Here is a 7428-nt window from a genome sequence, read left to right as displayed (position 1 = left end):
CCGCCGCCGCCCCTTCCGGCCGACACCGCCTCTAGGAGAGGCGCCCGTGGCTCCCAGTGCTCGTCCGACCATGCTCCTCCAGATGGAGAAGAGGAGGCCGCCGCGGCCCCTGCGCTCGTTTGGCCTCCGCCTATCTGCCGCTACAAGGAAGAGATAAGGCCATAGGCTGCGACCCTTGCGCTCGTCTGGCGCCTGCCCTCCGCCCGTTCGCCGCCACAAGGAGAGGCGGCTGCTGCCCCCCCTGCGCTCGTCCGCCAGCCGCCACACCTTAAGTCCTCAAGCCGAAGCTCTCTTGCCGCTGCGCGTCCACCCTCCTCCGCCTGGAGCTTCAAGTCACTGCGCCACTGGTACCCGCTCCTTTCTCACTCTATCACTGGATTCGCTGCTATTCTGCTAGTGCTAGTGCCTTCCTGCTTGCCTGCTAGTATGTATTGGCGTATTGCTGCTAGCCGGCCTCTGCTTCTCCTGGCCTGTTATTGCTCATTGCTTGGTTATGGGCTATATATTCATTTGCTCCACCATTGTTTTGATTTTGCTGAAAGCAGAGAGCAAATGGCAAGCAATAGTGCTTGTTGGTGCATCTGTAGCAGCAGCAGGAGCCTCTGCAGCCGGCTCTCAAAGTGATCGCTATGATCCATTAAAGGATTAAACTAGGAGGCCAAAGTCTGATGATCTAGGATGGAATTATGCATATTATGCTATATTGAAATTTTCACCATGTTGTTCAAAAAGACGTTTCATAGTCGCTTAAACGTTTTAAAGTGTCCTTTTATTAGTGTTTTAATAACCCATCAGCGTAGATCCGGCATATGTGCTGTCGGATCCGTACTCTCCCTCCCGGCCGTAGATGCTTCTCCTTCCGAGCTACTATGGTCTTCTCTCTATTGGCTATTGCTTCTCCACGATGATTAATTTGATAGATATATTGAATCGTATCGCAGGAGATGGGTGTGTTAAACATCAGGATGGACCAGAGGCTACTGCACTGTAGACATTGCCACCGACGCCGACACCCACCCCTCCCGCCCGCCGACACTCACTGCTTTTTATTGGCATCTGAGATTATGGGCCTGTTCGTTTCCCACCCTCTAAACTTTAGACCCATCACATCAAAGAGAATCTTGCAATTTAGAAGTATTAAATAAAATCTGTTTATAAATTTTTTTGCACAGCTGGATGTTAATTCGCGAGACAAATTTAATGAGCCTAATTAATCCATAATTTGCCACAGTGATGCTACAGTAATCATCCACTAATCATGGACTAATATACCTCATTAGATTCGTCTCGCGAATTAGTACTGGGGTTCTGCAATTAGTTTTGTAATTAGACTTTATTTAATACTTCTAACAAGATTCTCTTTGATGTGACCCCTCTAAACTTTAGGTGCCAGCACTGCCGGAGAAAGGCACATCAGTGCCGGTCACAGGGAGATTTAGTGCCGGTCCCCCGGACCGGCACTAAATGGCCGGCACTAACGTGACAGTCGTTAGTGCCGGCTATATTGACCGGTACTAAACGGCGCGTGTTAGTGCCGGTCCGTATCTCCAGCCGGCACTAACGTGCCCGGCCCGGCCGGGCTCCTGGCAGCAAGGTTAGTGCCGGCTGGTATAACTGGCCGGCACTAAATCTTTTTTCTTATTTACCTTTTGTTTTTTGTCTTTATAAGGTTAGTGCCGGCTGGTATAACTGGCCGGCACTAAATCTTTTCTCTTATTTACCTTTTGTTTTTCATCTTTATACGTATGGCTATGCGTATTTGTACCGTATGCGACTACATAATCGTACTTTTTGCATTGCACTGTAATATTAGGACAGCATATTACACTAATATTATATATATATATATATTCATCATGTATGGAACACTTAGGAGTTTAAAAGTACTTGAGATATTACAAATTAGTAAGAACATCAACTATAGTAATTTATCAAATTCCCCGTCGTCGGATCTTTTTCGGCGACGCTTGTACGGACATCGCCATAAAATTCGCCCTTAGGATTTATGACTTCATCGAGCAGGAATCCGTATATAGCTTCTTGAATTGCCCTGATCCGAGCCATTTCAATGAGTTCTTCTTTCATCCGCCAATGCTGTTACATTTTTCGAAAAAACATGAGAATAAAAGATAATGAATTAAAATGATGAGCAGATGTGATTGTGCTCACGTACATTGAATGCCTCCACTGTCATTTGCCCTTTTTCACTTGCAAAAGTGTTGATCCACTCGCATACGTAGTATCCACATAAGTTGTTTCCTTGTCCCTGTCTCCAACACTATGGACAAATGTGGGTTAAGATATAGAATTTTTCTGATGTTTATTGCGAATGACATTAGTAGCGAGAGTATATTCATACCGGAAAATCAGTCACCCAACAAAGAGGCTCGATTTCACCTATGGGCAAGCCTATGTGTTTGCGGAGGTAGCGATGCCATGAAGTATTTACCACCTCGATGAGATCTTGGTACTTTGATTTATCTTGCCTTAACGAGTCGTACACCAAGACCTTGTGCTCCTCAATCCGAATACAAAGCAATATCCAATGAAAGCTGTGCATATACATACGCATAACCAATTAATGTTGATTAAAATAGTTATTAAATAGTATTATTAATACGAAGGGATTGAAAAAAAGAGGCTAACAAAGAATGACTCACTGATGGTTGTATGGCAAGAGAATGAAGGGACACATGCTATTCTTACGCAACCCCCTGTATATAATATTGACTATTTCTTCAGGGTTTTGCTCTACCGTTTTCTCGTGTATAATATCGGGGTCGAAGAACCCGACGTTATGGAAGTTCTTTTTTCGGCAAATTTGAATTTTTGACCTACGGGACACAAGAAAAACGGGGATCACTCAACACACAAGGCTAAAAATAATGAAACGAGAGACAATACTCACATGCACCATACACTCAGGAGGGACTTGTCAAGGGCATCTTGATGGTATAAATCGTAAAGTGCTTCAAACTCGATATATACTTCACCTGCCCCCCGCCAGAAATGCTCATCTTTAATCCGGGCTGGGAACATCTCTAATTGATTAGCTTTAGATTGCACGGCATACCATTTGTGTAACTCGGCCATTCTCGTTGGTAGGAATGGTAGCAACTCTGGCCATATCAAAGGTTCACCAAGTACAAACTTTTTCCTGCCGCGGGCATCCTGTAGGGCCTCCCCAAGCAATTGAGCCCTTGTTAGATCAGTTTGCAATATCATCCCAGCCATGGTCAACGGATCTCTTGATTCATCAGGACATTCTTCACGCGGCACTATCAACGAAGCGATCGATTGTTTGGACTGCTCTCCGAGCTGGGGAACGGTCTTTGCATTGATCCGTCGATTCTTGGGGTTGTTGTAGCACTTTCTGATCTGCCGATCATAATCCGACTCCCTTTCTTTCTCCTTGGTGGGATCTTTAATGAAGTGTTTAACGAAGTGTGCCTTCGCAACCGGATCTATTTCTGGCTTCTTGTTCGCAGCCTCCCTCAGTAGCTTGCGCTTCAGCAAGAAGGTTTCAAACGATTCTTCTGCCTCTTTCTCTTCTGGAGCCTTCGCTTTCTTCTTTCTTTGCTGCTTATGAGATGGCTGGACCGAAGGTACCGTGTATGCCTTCTGTCGCTGACTCTGATTCTCTTGTGCGGCTGGTGATGATGCCGAAATTGGCTCGCTTTGTGCGGCTGGTGATGGCGGATCCATGCTGGGGTCCCGTGCAGGCGGTGGAGAAGGTGGGCCAACACTAGGATTCCTGTCATCAGCTGGCGTTGGTGATCTTTGCCTTGAGCACCGAGCGGAATCTGTGGCTGCTTGCACCAATCTTATGTCGCGCTTTGGCCACGCAATCCATGTGTGTACGGCATGTTGCAGTTCTGTTTCTTCAGGACCTATAGGGATCGGGAGGTCCAAGTCTTCCCAGCGTTCTTCAGTAATTCGGTCAACAAAGACTCTGGCGAATCCTTCAGGAATTGGCTGGCAATGTATTGTCCTGCCTTCTTCTTGGACTTCCGCATAACCCTCAGCACAAACTTTGAGCTTTTTCCCATAAAGAACCAGAAGCTCACATTGGGTCCTAACGAGGATGTCGTCGATGGGGTCCCTCGTCCTGTCGGCACCCAAATTAGGGTGCTCTGTGGAAGCAACACTGCTACGACGTTGAGACGGGGTGCTGAACTCCACATTGGTAGCTGGTTGGTCCGAGCGTTGCCCAACTGCTGCCTCAAGTGACATTATCCGGTTTTCTAGATTATAGATCTTCTCTGCCACTACTGCCTTGCTTCTGCATCGGCTTCGGTAGGTTTCGAGATCTCCGGAAAAGCCATATTTCCATGGAACTACGCCCACGCCTCGGGTCCGTCCAGTGTGTTCCGCATTCCCAAGAGCGTAAGTCAGCTCATCATTCTCTCTGTTGGGCTGGAAGGTTCCTTCTTCCGTACGCCTCATTGCGTCATCAAGTCTTTGGGCAGCCTCTCTTAGTACGTCGCTAGTCACAAACATTCCAGTGTCGGGGTTTAGTGTGCCTCCATGAGCATAGAAGTAATACCTTGCTCGTTTGGGCCAACTCAAGGTCTGCGGTACGATTCCTTTTGCAATTAAATTATTTTCCATCTTTTCCCATTTCGGAACAGCAACCTTATAACCTCCAGGCCCAAGTCTATGGAAGTTTGTCTTTTTGCTAGCATTCATTTTGCCTTGAATCGAGGCTGCCATGCTGTCAGCACTGCGCTTGTAATTCACGAATTCATTCCACCACTCTCGTTGCTTCTTCCAGACTTTATCAAAATCTGGTGTGAGGCCCTTGTTGACAAAGTTTGCCACCAATTTTTTCTTGAACGAGCCGAACTGAATTGCCATCTTCTTAAATGCCCATCCCTTTACTTTATCAGCTTTGCCTGGGGGAAAGTTGAAGTGCAACGACACCTCTTTCCATAACAAATCTTTCTCTGAATCTGGCACGATATCTTCAGGTCGATCAGAGACTTTATTTCTCTTCCAAAGCTTGTACTTTATGGGGACGTTCTCCCTAACAAGATATCCCAATTGATTTACAAAGGTCGTCTTAATTTGACCAGGGGCTAGTGGCTCGCCGGTTGCTTCGTTGATCTCCGTGATGGTCGTACATCCTACCATCTTCCTCTTGGAGCCACGTTTCCGTTTAGGCTTCCTCGATCCTGATGCCTGAAAGAATCGCAAATTTATCAAGCGGGTTGCTAGCAACTAGTGGACGTCGCGGCAGGTATTGACAAAACGTTTATCCTGATGCCTGAAAGAATCACTAAATTTCATACCTCGGCTTCCTCGACATTTTCTTCTTCCTCCCCACTAATATCTTGCTCCTCGTCGCCATGATAATGCAAGTTTAAAAATTGGCTGCCATCATTCTCGTCCTCATGAAACTCTGGAGCTATGTGCCCAGTACTACCACAAATGAGCTCGTGCATTAACTCGTCTTGGTTGTCCGTAGGATCCATTTCGTCTACCCGAAACAAGAAAAAAACATTAAGTATTTTCTAGTACTAATAAAATGTATGTATTTATATATCTTTTACAACTGAGTAAACAAAGCAACAATAATCATAAAGGAAACAGTTAATATCTTTTACAACTGAACAAAACAAATTTCTGAATTTATATATACAGAAAAGAATTATTTAGTAACAATTAACAGACGCCTCTTCGCGCGAGGTTGACGGCCCGTCCTGCCCCGCCTCCATGCTCGGGCATCCCGTGTGCGAATCGAGGCCAATACATTGCCGGAAGATCAACAGCATTCACAAAGAACATAAAAAACTCAGGGCAAATCAGCATTGTAGATGCCATACTATGCTGATTGATCACTGGAACAGAAAATCACAGACTATCATTGCAAGTTCTCAACTTATTGTTACAGGTTTGGGCATATTTTGTGCCCAAAACTTTAGTCTTTGATTGCCCACATATTGCAAGATTCTTGGAGGGAAAACATGTGAATTAGGATGCACACATGAACAAAAGTCATGCGCAAATTATTGAAATTGACCTACATATATGGAGCACATATGAACAAAAGTCATGCCCACATCTTTTATGATAGATCAAACCATACAGACTATATAGGAGCAAAGGCCCTGAAACATCGAGATCTTCCATGACTGGAACTAGTATCACAATTCTATTAGCACTACATATATGGAGCACATGCCTTGAATTGATGAGCGCCCGGGTTCCATCAGAATTCTGCTATTCACCAACTCGAGGCTTGGGGAGGCTGGTCAGAATATTCTTGAAGGTGTGCTCAGTTGCTGAAAGCGAAGTAAAGAAGCATGATTATAGTGCATTAGCAAATCACTAGTAGTGCCTGTTTCACTAACAGGTACATCTTGATTGAAATGAAATGGAGAATGCATAGGCAAACAAGGTACATAGCTGACAACTGATCTTGCAGTTCACAAGTAATGCAACAAAATGCAAAAGAGAACAGGGTCATCGATCATAATCCTTCTAGCTCCAACAGTATATGGACTTGGAAAGAATAAAGTATTTAAGTTTTGAAAGTACAGCATGTGGAGTAGGAAACCTAGGTATCATTGTAATAGCAGCTAAAGTGTGCCTTCTACACAATGAGCCAACATACATCAGCAATATGATCTAGTTTTTTCGACATCTAACGGTTAGAGAAGGAAGCTCAATTGGGTATCTTCTTGTACTAACTGTTTTCAAGTGCCAAGGGCATAATGATCGACCATAAACTGCATGAACAGAAGTTATCTAGCATGATTACATTTGACTCTGACAGCTGCAGCATTTTATTTGAGGTAATGTAGTACCAATTTATTCTAAAGGGTAGACTCCGTAGATTGAAAATCATACTTTTACAAATCAGGAGAAAGAAATTATTATTCTCAAGAGAAGAAACTGCTTACTTCAGGAATTGCATCCAGTGATTCACGATGAACCTCTAGATTATTGTCTGCAAACATTTGAAACAACAGTAAGAGATCCACATGAAACATCGAGGTGCAGGTTAAATGGAACCCTTTTTGCACTAACTCATACGATCGTAACTTCATAGCTACATCAAAATTTATAACAGGGATACAAATGTGAGAGCTACTGAGAAGACTAATCACCTACAGGCTACAACGGAGAACAAAAATAAGGACGGCTTCATATATAAATTTTTGGGAAGAGTTTTTGGGACAGCTCACACACTTGCACGCACACACACTACTTTAGTTGCAGTGTTGGCAATCTTGCTATGTCTAATTTTCTGCAATATCAATTGAACTAGAGACAGCAAGTTCACTAGTTACAAATGAGGTTCACTAGTTCATGGTAAGAGTCACCCTTTATAAGTCACCCTTTCACGGTAGTAACTGATAGGGACAGAAATCACTATGACACCAAATATTGAACTAAAGCTAGAATTAGCAATAGGCAAATATT

General features: G+C 44.2%; 1 long non-coding RNA gene across 1 annotated transcript; it reads left to right on the top strand.

Moving 5' to 3' along the window:
• The first annotated feature begins 226 nt into the window (after positions 1-226).
• On the top strand, positions 227-1053 carry LOC112884554. The gene is made up of 2 exons (XR_003227129.1): positions 227-347; positions 942-1053. It is a non-coding gene; the product is annotated as an uncharacterized LOC112884554 (long non-coding RNA).
• The last annotated feature ends 6375 nt before the right edge of the window (positions 1054-7428 follow it).

Source organism: Panicum hallii, chromosome 3, assembly GCF_002211085.1.
Source record: "Panicum hallii strain FIL2 chromosome 3, PHallii_v3.1, whole genome shotgun sequence".
NCBI lineage: Eukaryota > Viridiplantae > Streptophyta > Magnoliopsida > Poales > Poaceae > Panicum > Panicum hallii.
This window is presented reverse-complemented; position numbering and strand designations above follow the sequence as displayed.